Here is a 5,938-nt window from a genome sequence, read left to right as displayed (position 1 = left end):
AATAACTTTGCTGGATAAAAAAATACAATTCTGCTGGTACCTGACTTTTTCTAAAAGGCTCTATATTTTAATTTAAAATAGTTTTAATATACATTACACACTAGGCAAAGAAAATAAAATCACTTTTACCTATTTCGGCCATATACGGTCATTATGACCGCTCGGATTTTCGCGGTATTGTTTTTAATCTTTCGCGCGGTTGAAGATGCATATTGGTTGCTTAGCTACCATCAGCGTCTCTGCCAAAGAAACATCATAAGCGGTCTTGAGTAACAAGGGTGGGAATCAGCAATGGGCCGAAGGACAAGCCAGAGTTGGTAACGCTAGCTACCACAATGAATACGGCGGGGATGGACTCCGTTCTGAATCAGAAGGCAGCGCCGGGTGCTCGCTCTGTGAAAGGAGCGGTACACGCAGCCAGATGGACGCTGGCTACCTACGTGTTCATGTAACTTTATACATCCTCCTCAAACTGGCTGGAATCATTGCACACATCCTCTCCAAGGAGTGCACCAGCAGTAAAATTGTCCGGAGAAAGTTCAGGTAGAACTGGCAGAGGAGCTGAGACACGAGTTTAGAGAGGAGAAAAGGGAGCGGGGCCCGGTCCGAGCAGCGCTGCGCACCACAGCAGACACCAACACGGAGGCAGTGACAGGTGAGGTTGGGTTATAAATGTTCAAATAAGATACTTTTAGGTGTTATTTGCATGTTATAAGTTATGTTGAATGAATTTACACACCATATTTTGCAGATGTGAATGGAATAATTACGTTTTACTATGCTATGATATGAATTATTGAAACACCTGGGCAACTCAAATGTATAATTAAACACGTAAAATTTTACATTTTGGTGTTATTTTGTTTTTCTAAAGATATCCTAACACAATACCTGCATTAAAATTGCAATTAGGTATTTATCATGACAGATTATAGAGTTTAGAATCTTGCGGTCAAAATGACCGCTCACGGCAGTTCTAGTAGTTATGGAATCCAGATCCTTGTGGGACTCCATGACTAACTTTGACGTGCACAGAGGATTCATTGTTAACATGAACAAACTGAGACTGATCTGATAAATAAGACTTAAACCAGCTTAGAGCAGTCCCTTTAATGCCAATTAAATGTTCTAATCTCTGTAATAAGATTTGATGGTCAATGGTATCAAATGCAGCACTAAGATCTAATAACACAAGTACAGAGATAAGTCCTTTGTCTGATGCAATTAGGAGGTCATTAGTAATTTTCACAAGTGCTGTCTCTGTGCTATGATGAACTCTAAATCCGGACTGAAAATCCTCAAATAAGCTGTTGCTATGCAGAAAGTCACATAGCTGTTTGGCAACTGCTTTCTCAAGAATCTTAGAGAAAAATGGAAGGCTGGATATAGGTCTATAGTTGGCTAAAACATCTGGATCAAGGTTGGGCTTTTTCAGAAGAGGTTTAATTACAGCTACTTAAAAGTGCTGTGGTACATAGCCTGTTAATAAAGACAAATTGGTTATATCTAGTAGAGAAGTGTTGACTAAGGGTATAACCTCTTTAAGTAGTAGTTGTGATGGGGTCTAAGAAGCAAGTTGATGGTTTAGATGAAGAAATAATTGAATTAAATTGATAAAGATCAAGTGAATTAAAGCAGTCTAAACATATTTCTGGTTTCACAGCTGTTTCTAAGGTTCCTGAGTTTAGAGATAAGTTAGTGCCAGTTAAAGGCAGGTCTTGGTGAATTTTGTTTCTAATAGTTATAATTTTTTCATTGAAGTATTTCACAAAGTCGTTACTACTAAGAGCTATGGGAATACTTGGCTAAACAGAGCTGTGACCTTCCGTCAGCCTGCCTACAGTGACGAAAAGAAACCTTTTTTAGTTTTGAGACTATCGTGCTAGATTAAACGAGAATTTTCCAATTTGGTGGACCGCCAAATCTTTTCAAGTTTCCGCGATATTTGCTTTAATTTGCGAGTTTCAGTATTATACCATGGAGCTTACCGTCTTTGTTTTATTATCTTCTCTTTTAGAGGGGCAACAGAGTTGAGTGTCATTTGCAGCGAGCCTGCTGCACTACCAACAAATTGATCGATTTGGGAGGGACTGATCGTTAGCATAGGAGTCCTCCTTTACTTTGTATCTGCCCAACTCCCAATGCAACACTGTCATACTCACCGTGGTTGACCGGTTCTCCATATCCGTCCACTTCATCTCTCTGCCTAAACTGCCCACATCCATGGAAAGGCACCGCTTGCTGGTTCACCACTTCTTCCGCCTACACAGGATATCCCAGGACATCATCTCTGACTGGGCACCCCAGTTCACTTTGCAAGTCTGTAAATCCTTCTGCCAATTTCACCCTATCCTATTGCCCTGGATCCTGCAACCCTAAGCCTGATGCCCTGTCATGTCTCCATTCCACAGAATTTCATCCTTCCCTGTTGCTGCCTTGTCACCTCCCTAGTCTGGGAAGAAGAGTCCGCCTGTGAGGTGTGCGCCCGTGCCAAGCCTTCCCTTCAGCCCCCTGCCGGTCTGCTCCAACCTCCTTGTGGTCCCCGGTCGGCCCTGGTCCCACATCGCCCTGGACTTTGTCACTGGTCTGCCCAACTCCCAAGGCAACAGTTTCATACTCACCGTGGTTGACCGGTTCTCCAAATCCGTCCACTTCATCTCTCTGCCTAAGCTGCCTACATCCATGGAAATGCCCCGCTTGCTGGTTCACCACGTCTTCCGCCTACATAGGATAACCCAGGACATCATCTCCGAACGGGCACCCCAGTTCACTTCGCAAGTCTGGAAATCCTTCTGCCAAGCTCTCGCCGGTGGCCGCCACCCAGGGGCCGCTGCCCGGTGGCCGCTGCCTGCCGGCAGACCTGTGCATCGTATCAGTGTCCACTCTCTCTGTAAAAGTAGAGATGAGCAGTGCGGTGTCTGTGGTCGTTGCAGCTTCAAGTTTATACTGGACGCCGCGGAGATTAAGTGGGAAAAAGCAGCGATATTCCCAGATGATATTAAGGAATTAATATTGTTTTACATATATGCACACAGCGTGTATTAAAGTCATTTACTTATTTTTCTACTTTTTGTCCACAGATGGTTCTGTATGAACATTAATTGTACAAAGATATTTAGAATTAGACATAGCTTATAGCGATTCGTGCATATGGTTGTAAAACATGTTCTCACGTTGTGAAAAAGGGTTTGAAATTAAGCCTAGAGTCCTTAGGGTCCATTTACCGAGGAGCATTAATTCCCTCTGCTCACTTTTAAGGCAAAGTAGGCTAAATAATAATACATTTTATTTATATTGTGCTTTACTTGGTAGGCTACTCAAAGACACTTTACGGCACATTTATCACATAAAAACAGAAACACAAAACTAGCATATTTAAAGCAATTAAAACACAGTGTAGCCTACAACTTTGTAAAAATGTGGAGTGACTATAGGCTAAGTAGATATTTTTACACCCTCACACATTCAGTCGGGTCCGCTATGTTGGGCTTTTTCTCTCCGTTTGATAAGAGCCGTATTTCCCTTTTTGCATATGCTTCCCCTCTTCGTTACTTTCCATTAGAAGCTGCTGCTCATTGGGTGAAACATATGGCGCATGCGTCTTCTCAATTCTGCATCAGTAAATCTGTGATCGATACTGGGGTCTATTTAAGAAAGCCATGAACGTGCAATTATCCCAGCTATCTGCCCCTGGCTTGACATAGCTTCACCTGTTCATTGTGGCTCGGCAAACGTGCAACCGATTGAGCCGCAATGAGCGGATCACACTAAGTCAAGCTGCGCTTTTTCACTTATCCTGGATATCTTTCTTCTACTTTAGTGCAACAGGCCCCTTGTCTTTTTGTCCCTGCTGTTTTCTTTTTTCCTCACTTTCCCTACTACACTGTCCTGTATAACCATGGACAAAGATATGCTTGGAGCCTATGGCAATGGCTGTGAAAGGAAACTTGTAAATAGGCCTGAAACTTTGGTGGCAAGAAGGTTTGAGATTTGTTTTTTAACCTGCTGTGTTTGCAAAGGCAAAAAACCCTTTTGCTGTTTGGGCACCTCCTTCCCCCCTACAGACATACAACGTCACTGTTCTAGCGTTATTTCCCATGTTGCTTCAAAATAACTATAAATACCAGTGCAAGCTTTTGATTTACATGAATGTGATGCCACCCAGTGATTTAGCTCTCTTAGACAGTATGACATCCACACAGATGTGGCAAGAGCAGGGTTGGGCACTCTTACAGCTGTTGCTGGTGGCATCTTTCTCTCAGGCTGAGGACTCTTTGTGCAGGCTGAGAGGGGATCCTGAGAACCCCCAGCTATCTACGAATGGGGACATTATGTTGGGGGGAATCTTCTCTTTGTACGCCCGCTGGAAAGTCGGACAGGACACCTACAGGCAAAAACCATTGCCAATGGAATGCAGCAGGTAAATTATACAGTATGAATCTATTTAGATCTAAATTGTATGAAGAAGAAAGTCAAACTTTTAAAGTAAAAAATAGTCCTTGTTTTTTTCTATTAATAGAAAATACTTGAATTTACTATGCTACTGTTTCTATTTCATTGACAAATTTCAACTAGTATTTATTATTATAATGGTGTGTATCCAGTTTGAATTTCAAAGGTTTCCAGTTTGCTCAGGCTATGCTCTTTGCCATAGAGGAGATTAATAACAGCACAGACCTACTGCCTGGTATCTCTCTGGGCTATAAGATCTATGATTCCTGTGCCTCAATTGCCAGAAGTGTGAGGGTTGCACTGGCCTTGGCTAATGGTAATGAGATAATATCTGCACTCTCTGATGCAAAATGTACCAGACCTGCCCAAGTTCAGGCCATAATAGGTGAAGGATCTTCCTCTCCTTGCATGGCTATAGCTACTGTCATCGGACCCTTTCATATCCCAATGGTGGGTAAGATTTGTCAAATGTAATTATATTCGTGAAAAAAATAGTATTTTAATTCTATTCAGCTGGACATAGAAAAAGGGGATTTAAAATAATTGCATTTGCTCAATAAATGTTTCATATTTTGCAACTCTATCTTAGAATATTTTTCTTTCTTTTTCTTTTAGATCAGCCACTTTGCTACTTGTGCTTGTCTGAGTGATAAAACTAAGTACCCTTCCTTTCTTAGAACAATACCCAGTGACTATTACCAGAGTAGAGCCATGGCTCATTTGGTCAAGCACTTTGGTTGGACTTGGGTTGGAGCTATTAGAACAAATGATGGTTATGGCAACAATGGCATGGCCACTTTCACAGAAACCGCCCAGCATCTGGGCATCTGTCTAGAGTACTCTGTAGTTTTCTTTATAACAGACCCACCAGACAAAATTAAAAGGATCATTGACATTATAAAGGCTTCCACTTCCAAGGTGATTGTCACTTTCCTCCCTGCCACTGATGTTATTGCATTAGTACAACAGTTGTCTCGCCACAACCTGACTGGGTACCAGTGGGTAGGCACTGAGGGTTGGATCTCTGATTCCCAAACTGCAGCCATGGATAGGCATCACATTCTGGATGGTGCCATAGGTCTGTCCATCCCCAAAGCACATGTCAATGGAATGATAGAGTTCATGTTGAATGTGACACCGCTCAATTCATCTAGTAATGAAATGTTTCCAGAGTTTTGGGAGACATTATTTAACTGTAAGTTCAAACAGTCCAAATCTTCATCAGGGAATCAGAGAGAATGTACTGGCCATGAAGATCTGACTGGAGTACAAAACAGCTTTACTGATATGTCGCTCATGCCTATCTTTTACAATATCTATAAAGGAGTGTATGCTGTGGCCCACGCACTTCATAATGTTCTCAGCTGTAACAACACCTGTAACAACAAGGTGCAGCTAGATCCATTTACGGTGAGTAGCACATCAATATTTCATATAGTTTTTAAACTAAGTCACATTAACAAGAAAAATTGTTCAAATTCTGAAA

At 41.9% G+C, this 5,938-nt stretch overlaps 1 pseudogene; it reads left to right on the top strand.

The window, feature by feature from the left end:
- Positions 1–4,316: 4,316 nt before the first annotated feature.
- Positions 4,317–5,938, top strand: part of LOC116687026 (extracellular calcium-sensing receptor-like) — an 11,633-nt pseudogene continuing 10,011 nt past the window's right edge.

Source organism: Etheostoma spectabile, chromosome 3, assembly GCF_008692095.1.
Source record: "Etheostoma spectabile isolate EspeVRDwgs_2016 chromosome 3, UIUC_Espe_1.0, whole genome shotgun sequence".
Lineage (NCBI taxonomy): Eukaryota > Metazoa > Chordata > Actinopteri > Perciformes > Percidae > Etheostoma > Etheostoma spectabile.
The sequence above is the reverse complement of the archived record's forward strand: the minus strand, read 5'-3'. Positions and strand labels throughout refer to the sequence as shown.